The 22,777-nt window shown below is 41.4% G+C and overlaps 1 protein-coding gene across 1 annotated transcript in view; it reads left to right on the top strand.

Moving 5' to 3' along the window:
- The window catches only part of HS3ST2 (heparan sulfate-glucosamine 3-sulfotransferase 2), a 132,121-nt gene that overhangs the window by 29,223 nt on the left and 80,121 nt on the right, over positions 1 to 22,777 (top strand). The gene's annotated exons all lie outside the window — the stretch shown is intronic.

Raw genomic sequence — 22,777 nt, 5'->3', positions numbered from 1 at the left:
AAGCCTTTTATTAATTTTGGAAAATTCTCAGCCATCATCTCTTTGAATATTTTCTTCTCAATTCTCTTGACTTTCCCCTTCTGAAGTCTGCCAGTAGATACATGTTGCACCTTCTAATTCACTCCTTCCGTTTCTTAACATTCTTCCCTGTTTTTCTTCCTTTAATTTCTCTGGGCTGTGCAATATAAAATTTCCTTCGCCATTCCATGGAGCTTAAATTCAATGGCTATATTTTCCATTTATTTGAGGGTATTTGTTTGTATGTGGGGTTTTTTTTGTTTTTTTTTTTGTATTTTTTTTTTTTTTGACCAATATCTGATTTTCTCTTCATTAGAGAACAATCGTGCATAAAATACAGGATTCCCGTATACCACCTTATTATTAACACCTTGCATTGGTGTAGAACATTTGTTACAATTGATGATAGTGAATTTTAATAATTGTACTATTCACTATAGTCCATTTTTTAACATAGGGTTCACTGTATAGTGTAGTTCCATGGATTTTTTTAATTTTTTTTACTGTACCTTATGTACAATCTGTGATTTCCCCTTTTAATCACATTCAGATATATATTTCAATGCTGTTAATTACATTCACAATATTGTGCTACCATCACCACCATCCATTCCTTAAACATTTGCATCATTCCAAATAGGAGCCCTGTATTTTAAGCCTTAACTTCCCATTCCCTATCCCCACCCCTTCCCCTGGTTACCCATATTCTAGATTCTGACTCCATGAGTTTGCTTATTCTAATTATTTCATGTCAGTGAGATCATACAATATGTGTCCTTTTAGGTCTGGCTTATTTCACTTAACATGATGTCTTCAAGGTCCATCCATGTTGTCACATTTATCAGGGCTTCATTCTTTTTTCTGGCTGAATAACATTCCATTGTATGCATATATCACATTTTGTTTATCCATTCATCGGTTGATGGACACTGGGGTATTTGTTTTTAACATGAAGAGGACTCAACTTGGAAAGCCTTTTGACAACTTTTGTGAAATTTGAAATTGCCTGTTTTTTTTTTCCCCATAACGTGCTTCTGTTCATTAGTGTTTCTGTTTCTTTTGATCTTTTCCATTATGTTAAGCAGACTTAGTTTATAATTTCTTTTATGTTGCTTTGTTATCTCATGATCTTGGGAAGACCCATTCACTTTTGTCATGTCTTCTCACTTTCCATTATCATAGATAATTTTCTGGCATATTTTGTAATTTAAAAATCTCGACCTCATCTCAGCTGGGTTGTTTTTCCTGTGTGAGTGCCATGTGGCCTGGGTGTATTTCTACTGAGTAACTTTCCATTTGCTTCTGCTGCGCCAGGTCAATTTTTTGTGTTAATTTCTTGCTTTGAGTTCCCTGCCTCATGCTAGACATGAGCTTGAGGTTTCAATTTTTAAATGTTTAATTTTCCTCCCAGGGCCCTGAGTAAAGACAAACTTGCTTACTGTTTCCCCTGGGCCAGTTGGAAGAGTTTCTTTAGTCCTGCTTTCCAAAGACGTCAACTTTTACAACATTTCCAGCTTCTACACAGGGGTCTCAGTCTTCAGAGGCATTACACCTCCATCCATAGGGCCTCTGTATGGTCCGGAATTTCTGTGGGCCAACTGAGGCATCATTCTAACTCTCAAAGTTCTCTTCATTTCTGGCACTTAGGAATTTCCCTTTCTTTCTATTTTTATTTTAACTCAATGTATTTTTCATTGTAATATTTTATCCAGCATTTCTATTAATAGGGAAACCCATGTTAGCTAAGGCTACCTTCCTATAGGACGTCATGATGTCTCCTTAATCATGGCTGCATTTGCTTGGCAATATCATAAGCAACTTAATAGGATGCTGAAGATAAAGCCTCTATGTTAGAACAAATCCAGCTATGGTAAAGTTCCACTCTTTTGGACTGAGTTTTCTTCTCATTAACAAAGGACCTTGTTGTCTGATGGTATCTCGGGATGGACAGGCATGAGTTGCCCTTCAGTCGGTTACTGCATTGTGCCAAGAGACCCAGTCAATTCTTACTAATATATTATTATTGGCTTTGGACAGTGATGCCCCCAGAAAATTTCATGGCATATTTTCTGTCCTCCCACTTTTACTGCCTCCCTTGTTACATTCTTGATCTTACTTTTACCCTCATCTAAGCTTAGTGAGATCCTGGACCATGTCCCATACTTGTTTCATACCACCTCTAGTGCCAAGCACATAGTTGGCAGTTAAAAAATCTGTGTGTTTTATACAAACTCATTTGCAGTCAGAGATATTAAAATGAATACAATTTGAGATGTTGTTTCACATCTATTAGACTCACAAAAATGAGAAAATTGCATAATGCCAAACGTTGGCATGGTTGAGAAGGTATAAAAACTCTCACGCACTGCTGATGGGAAGGTTGACTGGTACAGTTCTGAATAGCAATCTGACATTACTGTCAAATTAAACCTGTCACACCCCAGAGTTCCACTTCCGGGCATATAGCCCCAAGACATTCTCACAAAGCTCCACATGGACAAGGAAAGTAATTGTGGTGTAGTTACGGTGGTTGGAAGGTGGAGATAATCTTGATGTCCATCTCTGGGAAAGCAGGTGGGTAAGGGCAGCGATATGCTGCATGGAGTCCTCTGCAGCACCTAGAATCAGCAGGTAAGATAACACAAAGCAACGCAGACAGACCATAAAAGCATAGCACCAAGTGAAAAATGCAAGAAAGGGAATGGGATATTTGGTACAATACCATTTATGTAAAAAATTTAAAACCCACATGCAAAACAATATACGTTTTGCAAGAACATACTGGAGCAAAAAGATTCACGTTAAATATATGGGAACATTACCTTTAGAATAGGTGAATGGAAGTGGGGAATGAGAATAAAGTGGAATATATTAATTAATAAATACATAAGAGAAGAGCCATGCATAGGACAATAATAATGTTAAGCCATGAAGGAGTATGATTAACTATCAATACCTGACGGTTAGAAGGAAGGAAGGAAGGAAGAAAGAAAAGGAAGATTTGTTCAACTGGGAGTCTCATTTTCTCCTTGACCTCTCGCCTGATCAGTCCAGGCTTGTGTTTTCTGGGATTCTATAATTCTTATTCTAATATATGTCCTTTCCCTCCAACTATCTGGTAAACTTCAATTGCAGCAGTTATATCTTCTTCATTGTTACATGGCAGCAACAAGATAAAGTTGAAAGAACATGGATTTTGGGGTAAGACAGGCCTCTTCCATTTACTCACTGTGTGACCCTGGGCGGGTCACTTCATCTTTCTGAGCTTCAGTTTCCCCATTTGGAAAACATGAATAAAAAGACCTCTGAGGTTGTTACAAGGACTAAATGAGGAAATGTGAACCATGATTCTCAGTGCATTTAGTAGATACTCAGTACATGTTAGCATCTGCTCCTCGACCATTTTTCCTATACTTCCCAACATATTACAGGCATTCAGTCAATATTTCTTTAATAGAAATTAACTGGTGTTCACCTTAGATTGGCACAAAAAATGATGGCTTCAACACTAGCTAAAAAAAAAAAAATTATGTACAGCAGTTTTTAAGCATCAGGATTGCTTCTGATTGTAGTTGAGAAATATACTCCTTTGAATACCTTTAGAAAGCAATTCCCTGTACTTTCACATCCACCTCCAGTATCTTGCCCCCCAGCTCTGTTTCTCTGCATTTGGTCTTGCGGACTCTGTGACTTCTCACTCACCTTTCTCGCTGCTGGTCTCTTGGAGAAGTATTCTGTGTATTCAAGTTGATTTCTCTCTCCCTTTTGTTCTCTGCTGTCTGTCAGAGAGACCATAACTTAATATGGGGCTGTGTGATTATCCCCCTGCCTGCTGCAGAGTAGAGAAACACTGACACCATGCCATGGGCTGTGGTGATTTTTGGAGGCCTTTAGATTGATTGCATTCATCTTAGCAGCAGGTTATACACACTATGAAATTATCCAGCTGCTTTCTAAAATCTTGCATTCAACCTGAGAGCCTTTCAAAGCTTTCACATTTTGAACATTTTAAATCCAGCAGATTCGGACAATGTAACTGACTCACTGTGATTTGGGCAAGTGTTTTTACCTCTCTCTGTCTTGTTTTTCTCATCTAGAAAACGGGAATGATCTTCAGCATGGCATATTTAAACACCCAGAGGGATGTGAAGCATGCAATGTGCCCTAAATAGCAGGCTTTATAGTTCCACTCTCCAGCAATTATCACTCCCCACCCACTACAGGAAGTACGAGAAGTTACCAGTGTTAGCTCACCACTGCCAGCCAACAAGAACTTGGAGACATATACACTTACCCCTTTAAAATAATCCAGTCCTTCATGTCTTTAAAAGAAGCCACGCCTCCAAGAGATTAACAGTATATATTAGGGAGGGAAAAAAAGTCTTTTACTAAAGTGTTTACCCTATGGAAATGATAAGGCTCATCTTCTGTATGTGGGAATACCCCATATTTTATTGACCATTTCTCATTCTAAGTATTTAGACAGACAACTGCACTAGTCAGACAGACCAGGTTGGGTTGCAGTAACAAACAACCCCAAATCTCAATGGCACAGCAAAGGTTTATTGCTTGCTCGTGTTACATTTCCTTCAGCTGCCAGCAGGGGACTTCTGCTCATTATGGTCACTCAGGGAGCCAGCTGAGAGAGGCTTCATTTCAACACGTGCTCCCAAGGTCACCACCGCAGTAAAAGGAATGTGGTAAATCATTGTTCACTCTCTTAACGTTTCTGCCTGGAAGTGGCTTCAGGAAAGGCTTGATTCGCAGCACAAATGATGCCACGATGCTCCATCTTTCAGAACTGCTTCCTCTGGGTTATCTCCATTCTCAGGTTCTGCTTGATAGCCTCTGGCAGTTCTAGACTTCACATTACCACTGCAGCCAATACAGCAAAAAAGAAAGCGTCTCCTTGAATAGTCCCCACACAAATCCTGGGATTCCCACCATCACTGCCCTAGATTGGATAATATAGCCATTCTAAAGTAATGTCTGTGACTAGGGGAATACAACACATTATTGATTTAATGTAGTTCATCCCCACTCCTGGGGCAGGGTATAGGAGTGGAGTTGCCAGATAAAACACAGGATACCCAATTAAGTTTGAATTTCAGAAAAATGACAATATTTTTTAGTATAAGTATATTCCAAATATTGCATGGGACATACTTATACTAAAAAGTTAGTCATTGCTTATCTGGCATTTAAATTTAACTAGGCATCCTGTATTTTTATTTGCCCAAACCGGCAATCCTATTTGCCACACATAGGGAAAGAGTAGCTCCTCCAAAACAAAATCGGGATGCTCTATTACCAGAATGAGGGGTAATGTCTACTGAACTACATAATTCACAATTGTTCACTGTATTAACTATGCTAGAGCTGAATGGGTGTGATACTCCCCCTAGGTCTCTCTCTACATAAATGATGTAGCCTGTTATGGTTTGCTAATGCTGCTGTTATGCAAAATACTAGAAATGGATTGGCGTTTATAAAGGGGGTTTATTTGGTTACAAAGTTACAGTCTTATGGCCATGCAAATGTCCAAATAAAGGCTTCAGCAGTAGGGTACCTCCACTGAAGGATGGCCAATGGTGCCCAGAAAACCTGTTAGCTTGAAAGGCACGTGGCTGGTGTCTTTGTGCTCCCAGGTTGCGTTTCAAAATGGTATTCTCCAAAATGTCAGCATCAGTTTTCAACCGCCATCTTCAAAATGGGTCTCAGCTGCAGCACACTAGTTCCTTCTGTTTGTCAGCTCTTTTATATGGCTCCAATGATTTGATTAAGACTCACCCTGAATGGGTGGGGTAACACCTCCATGGAAATAATCCAATCAAAGTTCTTGTCCACAGTTGATTGAGTCACATCTCCATGGAAACACTCAATCAAAAGCTTCAAACCTAATCAACACTAATACGTCTGCCCCCACAAGATTTCATTAAAGAATTACGGCATTTTCTGGGGGACATAATATATCTGAACTGGCACATAGCCCAAAGATAATAACTTGCAATGGCATGGCAGTGCTCCAGTTGTCTCTTGCTGTATATCAAATAAGCTCAAAGCTTTGTTGCTTCAACCAATAATTTGTTATTATCTCTCATGGTTCCGTGAGTTAACTGGGCTCAGCTAGGTGGCTCTTGCTTGGCATCTCTCAAGAAATTGTGGTCAAATATCAGCTGGGGTTGTAGTCATCTGAAGGTTCCACAAGGCAAATGTCCAAGAGGGCTCACTCACATGGCTTGTGGTTGATGCTGCCTAAAAACCAGATTATCTATTCATATCCTCTCCATTTGGCTTCAGCTTCTCACAGGATGATAGCTGGGTTCTAAGAAGGTGCATCTCAAGAGCAAGTGTTCTAAGAGGTCTAAGCAGGAGCTGGGGGACTTATGACCTAGCCTTGGAAGTCCCAGAACACTACTTCTGCCACATTTTATTGGTCAGTCAAGTCACTAAGTCCAGTCCAGATTCAAGGGGAGAGGAATCAGACTCCACCTCCTATGTGAGGAGCAGCATGTACATACAGAGAGGGAAGAAACTGATTGGATCCTCTGGAGACTATTAACACATGCATTTTACATACATTATGTTATTTAACCTTCACATCAACTCTTCGGTAGAAACTGACTTAGCCCCAATTTATAGATAAGGAAACCAAGTCTTAGTGGAGTCAAGGGACTTTCCCAAAGTCAAGCAGCTAGTAAGTGGTAAAGAAAGGAGCAGAACTCAGGTCTTTTGTTTCCAAGTTCAATGTTATTTCTTTTTCCATTGCAACCCAGTGGACTCCTTTTGTACATGAGTTGAAGAATAAAAATGAAAATCCATTCTGTTGAAAGAGAAATCTCTCAAAGGTAATCCATATTCTCCTGATTCATAGGAGTTTCCCACTCTCTACTTGTTGCATTACATTCTCTGCGTCTCCTCTAGGATAATTTAAAATAAACAGTAAATAATTTCTGAGACTAATATACTTGTAAGCCAATGATATTGATAGCTATGATAGTTTGGATTATTATTCCATAGATATTCGCTCCCATCTCCCCTCCCTTGTAGCATAGTATATTTCCTTACTCCATCAATTGGGGTTGACCAGGTGGCATGCTTTGCCCAAAGGCATACTAGCTGATCAAAAGTTTGAAATGTGCTTGCCCAGCTGGGCTTGAACTTTGTACTTTGGCAATCATCAAGAGAAGAACATGCCCCACGTAGCCAACTGGTCCAAGAAGAATAAAAACACTTAGAACAGACCTGGACTCAACCTGAAGCTTAAAGCCAAGCCCAGTTGAGCCCAGCCCAACTCAGCCCAGACTAGTGGTTCTCAACCAGGAGTGATTTTATATACCAGAGGACATGTGGCAATTTCTGTAAACATTTTTGGATGTCACAACTTGAAGGGGAGTGCTGCAGGCAGTAAATAGAGATCAGGGGTGCTGATAAATATCCTACAATGTGTAGGACAGCCCCATGCTGTAGAATTATCTGGCCCAAAATGTCAATGGTGTGGAGGTTGAAAAACCCTGGTATAGATTAGCAAAACTCTAGCCTATCTGCAGACAAGTGAACAAAAATAACTGATTGTTATTTGAAACCTCTGAGTTTTGGGGGAGGTTTTTAATGCAGCATTATTGTGGTAATAAATGGCAGATAAATGGCAAAGGCGAGAATGATGTTTTATGAGGCAAGCTCAATAAATGGTTCCTCCCAGCTAAACTTTGCAATCTCCTTGCTGGCTCTGGTCCCTGGTCATTTCCTCTGGCAAACAGCTGTCCTGCAGTTCAGCTCCAATTCTTACCAGCTCCTAGACCTCCTGGGAGAGGAAGGTACTACCTTAAACTCCAAACATTTCTCCCTCAAGCTTCGTGTCATCCTTTCTTGACTCCTAAAGCCCTTGATCACCCTCTGCTTTCCAAGGCCTGCCCCTTCCCCTCTCTGTCACATTCAGTTGTTTGAAAAATTTTCTTTGGCTGATTCTGAATGCTGGTTTTCTCCTGCAGGAAATTTCAGTCTTTCTCTCATCATTCCAGTCTGGACTCCCCAGCCCTGACAACCCCATGCCCTTGATAGTGACTCATGTTCCCCAAGGAACCCAATTCATTCTGTAAATTTTCAGAAAGCTGAAAATTCTTATTTTTGGTCCTTCACACAATCCCCACATCCCTTAGGAGTTTTTAATTTAGCCCCAGTTCCCAAACTGAGAAAAGTGTCTCGTTCTGACTAATCTGCGCAAAAGAAATTATAGGAACAGTTTTTTATTTACTGAGCATACCTTAGCCACCTGATTGTGGAGGGAATTTTAAAAATTGAAGCATAATTTGTGTACAATAAAATCACAAATCTAAGCGTACAGCTTGATTATTTTACATAATATATATCTGTGTAACCATCATCCAGATCAAGATCCAGACATCCCATCACCCCAGAAAGTCTCCTTGTGTCCTTCTCCACAGAGACACTGGAGGTAACCCTGATTCTGTCTTCTATCACCAAAGATTAATTTTGCCTGTTCTCAAACTTCATATAAGATAAATCATAGAGTATATCCTTCAGTATGCACCCTTGTGTGTCTGATTTCTTTTGGTGGATATAATGTTTTGATATTCATACATATTGTTGGGTGTATCAGTTGGAGGATTCTAAATGACTTCTTCCACAAGAAGGAGAAAGGATTTGGTAAAATCTCTACCACTACTACTTCAGGAGTCTGTGTATGGGTAAAGATGGAATGAAGGCCTTCTGGAAAAAGTGGGCACTTTAACACAGCCATCTAATTCTTCCTCTTCCTTTTTTCCTGCACTCCCACGGCAGTGATGAACACCACTGAAGAAAATGCTGCACTGGTTTTTAGAGACTAGAAACAGCATCATCTGTATGATAGGCATGCCAAGAAATTTCTGCCAGACTGGTACAGATGAGACGGGTTTGCAGGGGCCATGGAAGGCAGCCTCACTCTCCCCTTCCTGAGAGGAGGGGAGAGGACTAAGGGGCAGGCAAAGGTACCTAAAGCCGAAAGCAGCATGGTGGTTGAGCTTCCTCCAAGACTAGAAGACTTCCAGGAGCAGAGAGGCTCTGAGAGAAGCATCTCCCCAGCTCTGGCAGCCAAAACAGAAATCCACTAAGACAGGGCATCCTCTGATACCGGCTGTCTGGTCAAGCAAGAAGCCTGACACACTTATTGCTCTAAGTAGGTTGATTCTTTTTCAGCCACTTTTGGTCATTTATCTTTTCCTAGAAGACATCCATTTCATCCAGCTTTTCAATTTATAAGCACAGACACATATGGACTCATAATTGTATTTTGAATAAGCTGATGGTTGGCTGGAGTATTATTTCAGTAGTGTAGGATGTGGATATTGAACTTTCTGAACCCGTGAATGTCTGAGAATATCTTTCTGAGAATATGGGAACAACAACTGGGGTATGTGCAGAATCCTGGGTTGCAGGCTTCTGGAACCCTCAAAACTCTGCAGACATTGCCTTATTGTTTTCTGATGTCTAAAGCTGCAGAGGTAAAGTCTGATGCCAGGATGGCTTTTTTCCTTTGTAGGTAAGCTTTCCTCCCTGCATGAATGAGTACTAGTAGAGTGTCCTTGCCTTGAAGTTAGAAATTTTACCAGAACACACATCTAGGTTTTGGTCTCTTTTTATGAAGATTTTCTCTGATATAATTTGCACTCTTTTGAAACAAAGATTTGAGTTTTGTATAATTCAGGAAAATTCTCTTCTCATATTGACTATAGCTTCTGTTACATTTGCTTTGGTATCTTGTTAATGGATATAGAATTTCTATGTGTCATTATCTCCCATCTCTCGCTATTTTGACCTCTGTCCTTTTTTTCAGAATCCCTGCTTTATTTTTTCAAATTTGTCCTCATCATCGCCAAGCTGCTTTTCTGCATTGTTAATTAAGCTCTTACCATATCAAGTGCATTTTTTAATTGTTTATTCTCTTTCTGCCTCTAAACCATAATCATTTTCTTCTCTTTTTCTTTCCATCTAATCTAGGTTTCTGTTTCACAGAGTTTGCGTTTTCTTTAATTTTATTGAAAGTAAAAAGCAAATGCTATTGGAGTTTACTATTTCTTGTAGTAAATCATTTCTGAAAGCACATGTTTCCTATGCCTCTTTTATGACACAGAAATTTTTCATAGGCTTCACATTTTTTTTCTTTTTATTGTTTTTAATTGATGAGCAATCTATCTAGGCCTGAAATTTCTTCCCAAGGAGAGGACAATGGATTCTTCTAGTAATTTTCCCCCACATGAGCAGGAGGATTTTGCAAGTTCACGAGGTGAACATACTGGGGGACACAGGAAGAAGGGGGTCACAGGCAATCCCAGCCCTGGCCTGTGACTTCGCCATTGACAAGGCCATCATGGCCAGTTTTCAAGCACTCAAAATAGCTAGACCCTGTCTGTCTGGCATCTTCATACTGTGTCCACATAAAGTTCTGATGCCTTGGAAGATTTCCTCTTCCCAGCTATATGGCAGATGGCACACTAGATACCCATTATAGATTTTTTCATTTGTTTCTGCAAAGCCACCCTATTTCAACAGTGTGGTAAGTTGTGAACCGACCCAGTAGGCTGCCATGTGCAGTTGGGCAAGTTGTGAACTGCACAACTATGCCCCACCTAAGGGGCCCAAGTCACATTATAGACACTATGGATTTGTATAACTTTCACAATTTTCTGACAGATCAAAGTAAAGTGTCTTGAGGAAGGGGCATCTTTTTCTAATTGCATAAAGGTGTTATATAGGCTGATGACAAATGGAAGTCCTCTCAGAGTGTCTTTACTCAGCCTGGCTCTTTCTGCATTATATCAAGCCACAGTTCCTTTCCTTAAACTACCAGACCTCATGCAGTCTTTTGCAGCTTATTTTTGCATTTTTAAGTATGTAAGTCCTTAATCTTCTGACTTTTCCCAGAAATAGAAATCCATTTGCTGATATAGGACTGTGCTTCTCTCCTGTTCTCACTCCTACCCCTCAAAACACATACCTCCTCTGAAAAGCATGGCTCTTGTCTTCCTTTACCTCTTTGGTTTTGAGCATTTCTGATGGGAAAGAGGCCATTCTGGGATAGTCCAAACTGGGATAAGCAGATTAGGCTCAGGAAGAACAAACAAGGTCCATATCTGCTTCCATTTGGTAGTTGATGCGTCACCGAGTTGGTGGTGACCTCAAAATGTCCCAGGAAGCGCCATCTGGGTTTTCTCTGCCTTGGGCATGTCACGTCGCTTCTCTGGGTTTTCATGTGAGGGAGATGGGCTGAGTCATTTCTGAGGGTTTTATCAGCTCTTGCATCTGATAAAAACATTTTCTGCAGATGCCACATAATCTCAGTAACAACCCTTCATTCAATGCTAATATGTAATATATGAAGCACTGTCCTAGATATTTTATATACACTATGTCATTTTATCCTTACAGCAACCCCATAAGGTATATATTACAATCACGCCTATTTTATAAATGAGGCAAGTGAAGCTCATGGAATCTAAATGACAACTGCTTGTTCAGAAACAATCAGCTAGGTTTCATTCCTGTGATGTTATGTGTGATTTCCTGATGTCAAGAACAGGGATGGAAATAATGTTATTCACTTTAGTGACTCACATTTGTACAGCAAATGTGGATGACAGCGTGGTACGTCATCAGATTCAAATTCTGCCTTTGCTACTTAATACCGCTTTGACCTCAGGCCTCTATTTTCTCTTCGCAAAATAGAGATTATAATACATCTACAATTGTCAGAAGGATGAAATGAGTTAATACTACCCCTTGACAATGGTTTTAACACACAGTAAAGATCCTTCTTGATTATTTACATTTATTTGCTCATTAACCTTGTGTTTTCACAGTTAGAGATTTTTATGAGAAATGTGAACTCAGACTCACAGATACTCCTTGCGTCTTTCCACACATGTTATTTGGCTACCATTTTCTTTCTTTGAGCTGGAAGCTTTTTGATGATCTCCTTTCAAGAAGACCCTTCCTTGTTATTTTCACCATAGCCTCTTGATGAGTATTTGAGATGATTTTAAAGTGTAAACAGTAGAAAACGCATTAATATCATTTCCTTTCCAGCCCCATTTCAAAATGAAAGGCAAACGTGTTTGGGGAAAAATTCACTTATGATTTTGGCCAAATGCCCAAACTTGCAAAAGAACCTGACAAAGAGAACAAAGTTTAACTCTCTCTAGATAAAATTCCCATGTCTCTGATTCTGCCTGGGGAAAGCTTTTACAGTGACCCGTTTGCTAATGATAGCCTGGACATCAATAATGGAATGTGAAAGACAATATTCTAATCAATTTTTTTTTTCCTGCTGGTTTAGATTAAAGCACAGAAAATGCCCAAATGCTCCATCTGCTTCCTATAAGATTTCTCGTAGGCTGGAGCCCAATTATGGCTGCCTTATTCATTTTTAATAATCTACTTATGATCATGCAAACACAGGGTGTGATTATACCCACATCAGCTTCTGTTTCAGAGCCTCCATTTCCATCCATAATTAATAAGCCACTCGGTGCATCCAACGGGGAGCTGAAGGAGAGATGTGAGGGATTCTTAAGTAGTATGGCTTTTTCTGTTGTTGCTCATTCATTCATTTTACAAACCTTTACTCATGTCTGCAGTGGCCAGGCGCCATGCTAGACATCAAAGGTGGAAGGATAACACAAGCTTCTGCGCTCTCAAGGAGCTGACAGGCTCTGAAGGAAGATGCATAAGCGTGTGTGTCTGTGCTGTGGATTGTGCTTGTTTTTAAACCAGGAAATTCAACTGCTGAGCTAATCAAGATGTTTTATGTTCTCAAATTATGAAGTATAAGATAATTATATTAGTATATTATTATAAATACAATTCTAGGAAGGCCTGTTTTGGAACCAATTTCTTTTGTTTGAACAAGGGAGCTATTCTGGAGAGGCAGTCAATTTAATAAGGAGGCTACAGTGGAAAGAGGGCCTGTGTTGAAGTCCCTGCTTTGCCACTGTGGGAACTTAGATACATTCCTCCACCTCTCTGAGCTTCTTTCCATATTGTAAAATGAGGAAAATGCCTCATTCGCTGGATTTCTCTGGGTAAAGAGCATGAATTCCTTGTATGGATTGCAAAGTTCTGTATTAATGTAATACAGAAAACTAAAAGTCTTGCTGATCAGAAATATGATAAAACCACCTTGTTCTTATTTTTCTGGTGCTGTCTTCCCACCCAGTTCTCCCAGTCAAATGTCATGTGTACTCTGGAAAGACCAACTCCTTCCCGTTAGAGACCAGTGTAAAGTGTTTCGCAATGCTCAGGACACACATCATTGGTCTTGTTTGCAAACAATGCTAACTGCATCTAATAATTCTTAGCAAAAGGGAGATATTTTGGGAATGATGTTAGGGAATCATGCATTTCCAGAAGGCTAGATAACAGAATTTAGTGCCCGTTCATTTATTATTTGTTGAAAATGTAATTGAATCAATAAATTACTACTCATTCTCATATACAGCGTTAATAGCTGCCACACTTGTTTGCATCCTTTATGGGACTTGTGTTAAGAAACCAGAGTCCCTATCCTCCTGTCTCAAAGTCTTCCTTGTTGGGCCAGAGGGGTCCTCTCCTGTCAGAACTGATTTCTTAGCCCATCTTAGAGGAAGTTTCCACCACCTCTGCCTTCAAAATTTTACTGCTGGGCTTGGTAGGAAAAAAATTCCAGCAATCTATAACCCATGATTTATAGCTGAATTAAACCTATAAACATTCATCTCCAGTGGTAACTGAGCAGTCCTAAACAAGAGCGGCAGGCAACAAATGCCATGTTTCCGAGGAGAGAGAGAGTCACTTTCATCCAGCCTGGTCAGAGAGGGTTTCTTCGGGAGGTGGCAGTTGACGGAGCCCTGCTGGGAAGGCAGGATTGGGCAGGTGATGAGTGAGTGAGATTGGAGCAGATGCAGGACCTCAGCTTTGTGTTGCTTTGCACCCCAGCTCCATCTCTGACCTCCTTCCTTCCCAGCTGTCCAGCCATGTTGCTCTTCCTCAGACACGTCAAGAACACTCTACTTCACAGCCTTCACACCTGCTCTTCTTTCTGGAATTCTCTCCCCCAGATAACCACCTGGTCTGCTCCCCTACTTGCCAAATCTCTGCTCAAATGCCAGCTTCTTGATGAGACTCTCCCTGATCACTCTATTTAAAATTGCAAAGCCCCCCATACACACCAGAACTCCCCACCCTGCTTGTATGCTTTACTTTTCTTCATTGCAATGATCACTTTATACTATATAATTTCCTGATTTGGGTCTGTCTCCTCCTGTAGGCAAGAATTATTATCTGTTTAATTCCCTGCTTCAATCCCCAGCACAGAGAACCATTTCTGGCACATTTTAAGTCCCCATTCAATATTTGTGGAAGGAATGAATGAAATAGTCACAGTTTTGACATAAGCTTTGGATATGGAACTAGCTTTTCTGGCCTTCAGACCCCCAGCCCATCTTAGGGATCCATCAGGGACTTCAGAGTTGAGGGCACCAGTCTCTGCACCCTTTCTCTGTTTGTGGCCTGGGGGTGGTTGCTCCACTGCACCTGAACCAGGACTGAATCCAGCTGGCTGCTGGTACAAACAGCATGGACATCCTGTATTTGCTGGAGGGGTCAGGGGTTTGGGTGGTTCTTGTTTCAGAGGCACCTGGAGGGCTGGGACTGTGCACTAGAATGGCTGTGGGTGGGTGATACCAGCGGGGGCATCCACGGTCCCCAGGACCAACCTCAGTCCTCTCCTTTTGGACAGGCATCTCTACCACCATCTGAGAACTAAATGATGCTCAAGATGTTGGCAGTCAGTGCAGTAACTAAAAGGGATATGCATTTTTTACTTTTTTTTAAATTCAGTTTTATTGAGATATATTCACATATCATACAATCACCCATGGTGTACAATCAACTGTTCACAGTACCATCCTATAGTTGTGCATTCATTACCCCAATCAATTTTTGAACATTTTCCTTACACCAGAAAGAATCAGAATCAGATTAAAAAATAAAAATAAAAAAAGAACACCCGAATCACCCCCCCCATCCCACCCTATTTTTTATTTAGGTTTTGTCTCCATTTTTCTACTCAGCCATCCATACACCAGATAAACGGAGTGCGATCCACAGGGCTTTCACAATCACACTGTCGCCCCTTGTAAGCTATGTTGTTATACAGTCATCTTCAAGAGTCAAGGCTACTGGGTTGGAGTTTGGTAGTTTCAGGTATTTACTTCTAGCTATTCCAATATATTAAAACCTATAAAGTGTTATGTATATAGTGCATAAGAATGTCCACCAGAGTGACCTCTCAACTCCATTTGAAATCTCTCAGCCGCTGAAGCTTTATTTCGTTTCATTTTTCATCCCCCTTTTGGTCAAGAAGATGTTCTCAATCCCACGATGCCAGGTCCAGATTCATCCCCTGGAGTCATATCCTGTGTTGTCAGGGAGATTTACACCCCTGGGAGTCAGGTCCTATGTGGGGGGAACGGCAGTTAGATCACCTGCCAAGGTGGCTTAGTTAGAGAGAGAGGGCCACATCTGAGCAACAAAGAGGCACTCAGGGGAAGACTCTTAGGTACAATTATAAGCAGGTTAAGCCTCTCCTTGCAGCAACAAGCTTCACAGGGGCCAGCCCCAAGACAGAGGGCTCAGCACATCAAGCCGTCAGTCCCCAATGTTTGTGAGAACATCAGCAACAATCCAGGTGAGGAAGTCCAACACCTCTGCATTCTCCCCCAGCTCTTAAGGGGGGGCCTGAATATGCATTTTTATTCTCCACTCAAATTACGTTAGGCTGTGTTGCTATTTCATTCTAATATATACAGACCTGCCATAGCTCACTTCCTATTCAGAGTTTCATGTAATTGTAGTGTTTGAACAAACTGACCATAGAAGTTATATTGTTTAGAAAATATAGATCCTACACCAAATAAACATCTCTTCCCTTGGTCTCACATGGAAATTGAAGTTTGAACACGGTCAGTTTCAACCTTTACCCTTTGGCCCAATTTGCTCTAGTCTTAATGAGATCTGCTTTATTCATATCTCTACTTGAAGTCTGGGCTCTATTTCAGCTTTTTTTTTTTTTTAACAGTTGCTGTATGTGTTAATGCTGATATTCATATCTGCCAAGCTCTAGCTCTGAGTTTCAGGTATAACACAGATACCCAATGTTCCAGAGACCAATCAGGTTATACATTAAGGGATCAACATCTTAGAGTTTGGAGGTAGCCATTACAGTTCAGGAATAGATTTGACTGCTGTAAGAGCTTACAATCTAGGGACCATTGCAATAATCATTTCCCTGTTAGGCTGTGCTCTAAGATTTAATTCTGAGTTTACACATTGTAGTTAGTCCACATTGGTGAAGCATTATAGTGTTTGCCTTGGTTTCTGGTGTAGTTCATTCAACATGCTGTCTACAGGATCCATTCACCTAGTTAAGTGTCTCACAGCTTCACTCCTTCTTGTACTTGCTCAGTATTCCATTGTATGCATACACCACAGTTCACCATTCTGTTCCTCAGTCAGTGTACCCTTAGGCCACTGCCACCCATTGCAAATCATGAATACTGCCTCCATAAACACCAGTGTGCAAATGTCTTTTCATGTCTCTGCTCTCAGATCTTCCAAATACAGACACCATAATGAGGTTGTAGGACCTTATGGCCCCACATACTTAGCTTCTTTTGGAGCCACCACAGTGACCTCCAGAAAGGCCACACCATTCTGCCTCCTTATCAACAGTAAATAGGTGCATCCCTCTCTGCATGTTTTCTCCAGCATTTTTACCTTTATTTATATTTTTTCCTACAATCTTATAGAGATATATTCACATAACATACAATTATCCACAGTGTGCAATCAGTTGTTCATGGCATCGTCACACTGTTGTACATTTATCAGCGCAGTCAGCACTTGAACATATTGATTATTATGAAAAAGTGTTTTTTTTTTTTTTGGTGAATAATAAAAAAGATAATAAAAAGAAAAATAAGAATGTCACACAATACAATATAATAGTAAGGGCAAAAACAATACCACTATCAAGAATCCCATATCCCTTCCTTATATCCCGCTCTCATACACATTTAACTTCGGTATATTGCATTTGTTACATTTAATGGAAGCATACTGGAATGTTACTGTTGACCATAGACTCGTTTGCTTTGATTATGTTTTTTCCCAAATACCATCAAAGGGATATGATTTTTAATCCAGGGTTGGGAAGGAAGCCTCCTCCTAAGGCTCATGGTTCAGTGGAACTTAAAACAAGGTGCAAACCTCAGAGCATGGCCTCCACGATCTTATGTGATACGGCCACTGTCGATCTCTGCGACCTTCTCTCTGCTCCTCACCACACTCTAGTCACGGGCCCTCTGCTTTCTGAACATGCTGAGCAATTTTCCTGTCTCAGGGCCTTTGCCCTTGTTTCCCAAAGTCCTCTGCTCTCCAGTCTTGGCCGCCATAATTCACACCTTAGCCCAGTGTATCCTGTCAGGACACCTTTCCTGTCTAAAGTAGCTGCCCCATCCTGTTGACTTTCTTTATAGCTTATTTCATTTACTTTAATTTTCACTGCTTGCCTTTCCACTTCTGCCTTGTGGAGTGTGAGCTCCTGGAGAGTGTGGGCCTTTTCTCTGTCTGGTTCATTTACCACTGTAGCCCTAAACCCTAGGGCAGGGCCTTGCATGTAATAGGTGTTCAGTAAATACTTGTTGAATGAATAAAAGAATGAGTGTGACAATAGGTCAATTAGGCATTCCTGTTCTAGAATCTGAAGGCAACTCGTTTGGTTTGGTTTTCTATGCACAGGGCAGTCTTCTACTCAGCTTCTTTCAAGAGAATCAGCGGCAAAAGTTGCAAACTGGCAGACTGTGAGCTAGAGGAAGTCTGTGGATTTGTTGCAGTGCTTTGATTGGCCTCCCACAGTGTTTAAAAAGCAAAGTAACCAGGCACCCCTTATACTTGCAATACAGCCACTTGGCATCAATTGTTTTACACCATTCTCATCTCACCCATTTCTGTTACCTGCCTGGTTCCTGTCGCATTGTGTTTACCTGTCCTGGACCATGGGACCACTTGGACTCTGAGCACTCAGACACCTTCTGAGGATAAGGGTCTGATCTTAGGTAATGGACTGGAGAACCAGTCGTCTCACCTGGGACTCAACTGGGCTGCTAGGCTGGGACATGTCCATGTCAGTACCAGGCTCAGCAGGTGGCCAAGGTATGGCCTGATGGCTTCTTTCTGTCCAGAGAAGTTGAGCAAGGTTGACAGCCAAGAAGGAAGGAGGATAGTGTGGGAGATAGGAAGGAGGATAGGGTGGAGCATCTCCTCTGGGAATACAGGAGGGATCCATGACAGCAGGAACCAGGTCTCTTTGTTTTCACTGCTGGTAGCCTCAGCATCTCGCACAACTTGGCATAGAGTAGATGCTAAGGAAATACCTGTTGAATTAAATTTAAAACATGACCACAGCTGAAACAACAGTGCTGACTCTGAATTCATGGCATTCCCATTTAGTTAGGTTTTGTTACTTTCCCCATCAACCTGGTAAAAAAGAGCAGAGAAAGCACTGATGCCCTGTGGTGCCGTTAAGATGCTATAAGACAAATGTGAAAGCATGTGTGGGGGTTTGTTGGGGTTGAATCATGCCCCAAACAAAAGCCATGTGTAATTCTTAACCCCCAGTCCCATGGGTGTGCAACCTTTTGTAAACAGGACCTTTGAAGGTGCTACAGTTAGTTAAGGTGTGGATGCATTTGTGAATAGGATCTTTGATGTAGATGAGGTGAAACTGAATCGGGGGTGGGGGGCCCTTAATCCATATAACTGAAATCCTTATGAGCAAAGGAAATTAGACACAGAAGTAAAACCCAGAAATCAGAAGCCCAAGAATGAAGCGGATTGCCATGTGATGGAGGTGGAGATACGAGCCAAGGAACCCAAGGATTGTGGCAAGCCAGCAGACTCCAGGAGAAAACATGGCCTCTTGAGACCTTGATTTGGGATTTGTGGCTTCCAAAACAGAAGACAATAAATTTCTGTTGCTTAAGCCAACCAGTGTGTGGTATTTGCCATAGCATCCCTGGCAAATTAAGACAGTGGCCCAATAAAAACTTCAACATACCTTTCAATGCCAGTGTTTCCTAAGAATTCCCTGGTGCTAGTCTTCTATAACCATGTAGTGAACTTCACAGGAAATAATTCCACTTGGGGAATTGGCCCTCAAGATGAAGGTAGGTGGTCCAGCCTTCTGCAATTACCTCCACCCCATCCCCACTGAAATCCCAAGATCTCTGCATTACCATCCAGCTCAAACACAGGTGTCCTCTGCACCTCTTCCTTCACCTCCACTGCCAAATCCCACATACCTTTGAATGTCCATCACCCCTGGCCACAGTAACTGGTTCATGGAAACAACTTGAACCATCAGTGTCTGCTGCAAGACTTCCCCCAGGGTTGTCAAGGTCCTTATTTTTCCACAGAGGTTGTTTTACTGGTAGGATGCCTGGACCTGCTGGTGGAGAAAACACTGAGGGAGTCAGAGCTGAGGAGGAGAGAGGGGCTCAGCTCTGTGACATCATCTGAACCCCTATATCTAGCTGGGCCAGCATCTTCCCAGTTGTTTGGCAATACATTCTCTCCCCACTTAAGCCCTTTCTTCTGGTTTCTGTTTGAAAACTGTCTTAGTTTGTCAGGCTTCTGTGATGAATATCACACAATAGATTGACTTAAACAAAGAGAATTTATTGGTTCATAGTTTTGAGGCTAGAATAAGTCCAAAATCAAGATATCAGCAAGGCTTTCTTTCTTCCTGAAGACTGGTGTTCTGGTGCTGGCTATTGGCAATCCTTGGGGTCCCTTGGCTTTTCTGTCACATGGTGACGTTCTCTCTTTTCTTGCTTCTGTGACTTCTGGCTTCTCTTTATAAGACCTCCAATAATCCAGATTAAGACCCACTCTCATTCAGCTGGGCCACACCTTAATTAAAAATAACATCTTAAACGATCTTATTTACAATGTGTTCACACCCACAGGGATATGGATTAAGATTAAGGGCACATATTTATTGGGATACATAATTCAACCCACCACTCAACCCAAAGAGTCTTTCCAGCCTCCTGATTGTAGTGGATCAACCAGTTTCTGCAAATAGTTTTCTGCCCTGACACCTCACCAAGCTGCCACCTGAACTCAATTTGTCACTCACAAACGAGCTGGCCTCTCTGTCTACCCACTCAGAACGGTCCTGAGAATGGGCTCCCCTTTTCTGACATGCTGTGAATAGTCCATAGGCTATGTGTGCTCTTTGGGAAAGCCCCAAGTACAATGTGTTAGTTTCCTAAGGCTGCTGTAACAAATTACCAAAAAAATTTTTTTTAAATTTATTTTCTCACATTTCTGGAAACCGAGAGTCCAAAATCAGTTTCAATGGGCCAAGATTAAAGTGTCAGCAGGGCCTTGCTCCCTCCAGAGACTCTAGGGAAGAGCCTGTTCCTTGTCTCTTCTAGTACCTGGTGGCTGCCTGCATTCTTTGTCTGTGGGCACATCACTCCAACCTTCAAGGCCAGCATCTTCAGATCTCTCTCTGCTCCACCTTCATATTACCCTCTCCTTGTGTGTGTCAAATCCACTTCTGCCTCCCTCTTATAGGGATACATGTGATTGCATTTAGGGCCCACTCTGATAATCCAGGATAAACTCCCCAACTCAAGGTCCCTAAATTAATTACACCTGCAAAAATGCTTTTTCTAAAAAAAGATAACATTTACAAATTCCACAGATCAGAACCTGTTATCTTTGGGGGTCTGCTGATACCTGATATTTGATTATCTTTGAAGACCTGTGGAATACAGACTTCCCAGTTGTGCTGTGCAGCCAGTAAAGCACTAGAAACTACAAAGGACCTTCCATAAGAGCTTCTGGGATTCCTGGTAGCCCCAATAGTTCCCCCCTAAATTAACAGAACTCATGGTACCTGTTTGTGAATGATGTGCCTCCTGAATCCTGCTCTCCAGGATATCACATCAATAGATGTTATTGCTGTTTTGTCCCCATGTTGGGACCATAAGGCTGTCCTCATTCTCATGAATAGGCTCATGAAGATGGTCTCTCACTTGCTGGTGTTATTCACACACACACACACACACACACACACACACACACACACATCCCCTTAGTCACTGTCCCTCTCCCTCAAAATTTCTAACATCCCAGGGCAGGACCCTCCTGAAGGGCACTTCTTTTGGACACCCTTGAGATGTTGTGCTCCTGCCACAGCACCTCTGATCCAGCAAGCTGCCTTCGTTCACCAGATTCCCATACAAGAGAGAGTGCCAAGAAGCCCCATCAATGAGAGGGCCACTCAGGCTCTTTGGGCACAATCCATGGTTCCCCAGGTCATCCAAGAAGCACAATGGCAAATACCTATGGCCCTTTCTCATCAACCTCTGTAGCTCTCAACACCTGTGACAGTGCTCAACTGTTCTTTCCTGTGTTGGCTTTGGCAGAGTTCCTCATTCTACTTGAAAAAAACTTGTCTTGGAGCCCATGTGACCAGGATAACTACAAATGTATAGGACAAACGTTTTCTTAGTGAGTGGGGTGGGAATTGAAATGCCAAGATAACATATAAATTCAGAAACTAATATAGAAGGACTGACAGTTATTTGGTCCACAATCTGCATTTAGTCAAGGCTTCCCCAACATGGTAAGCAGGTAATACTCCTGGAGGTGGTACTGTGATGATGTCTGACACCTCAATGATTGTCTTAATCAAGGATCATCTGGTTGCAAATAGCAGAAGCTTATTCAAATTAGATAAAACAGAAAATGGCGATTTATTCTTAAGTTACAGTCATGGAACCAAGTATAGGAAATATGGCGGGAGCTCATGAAGGAACCAAGAAACCAGGAACCGTGTAACCAGGTACCAAAACAGCAATTATGTATTTGAGAAATTGCAAGCATTAACTAGCATCTCTGAGTCTCAATTTCAAGTTCCCAGGAGGGATTGTTTGGCCCAACTTGGGCAGCACATCTATAGCTGGTCCAATCAGGATCTAGGAGGGGCACATACTCAGTATAAACATGGCTGCAGGGGGCCTCTCCTGTGAGTGAGGGGGCTGTTCTCAGAAAGGGAGGTGGGGACTGAGCAGGCATCTCAGAATAGTGATTCACTCAGTACCCACAAATTGCAAACTTACTATTTCTCCTGGGAACATGGCTTTCAAGACACTGCAATTAGTAATTTATGTCCAAGTGCTACTTTTTTTGATGACCAAATAGACAGATCTCTGGCTAGGTAAATCAGGACAAAAAGAAAACTTAAATGCACAGTATTAGAAAGATGAAATGGCAGATTTTTACAAAATGCATTACATTTATTGAAACATAAAACCTCATTTGAGCAGATGGTTTTCTAGGGGAAAAACTTGATTCAAGAAAAGGTAGAAAAACTGCAAGTATATACCATTAACCAGGGGAGTATTTGAAAAAGATGTCAAAAAAGAGCTGGTAAGCCAAAAAGATTCTATGTATGAGTTCAATCAAATCTCTGAGTAATGATGCTATTTATGCTGTTCCAGACATTTAAAAATGTACTTCCATGTTTAATTTACTAGCAAATAACTGGATTACCCTGTCACCAAACACAGATGCAGAAAACCTGAATAATGCAGCAGAAAATAGTATTCAGAAAAGTGGCAAAGAGAAATGTGCTCAAAAAAATTGG

Source organism: Choloepus didactylus, chromosome 21 (genome assembly GCF_015220235.1).
Source record: "Choloepus didactylus isolate mChoDid1 chromosome 21, mChoDid1.pri, whole genome shotgun sequence".
NCBI classification, from domain to species: domain Eukaryota; kingdom Metazoa; phylum Chordata; class Mammalia; order Pilosa; family Megalonychidae; genus Choloepus; species Choloepus didactylus.
The sequence above is the reverse complement of the archived record's forward strand: the minus strand, read 5'-3'. Positions and strand labels throughout refer to the sequence as shown.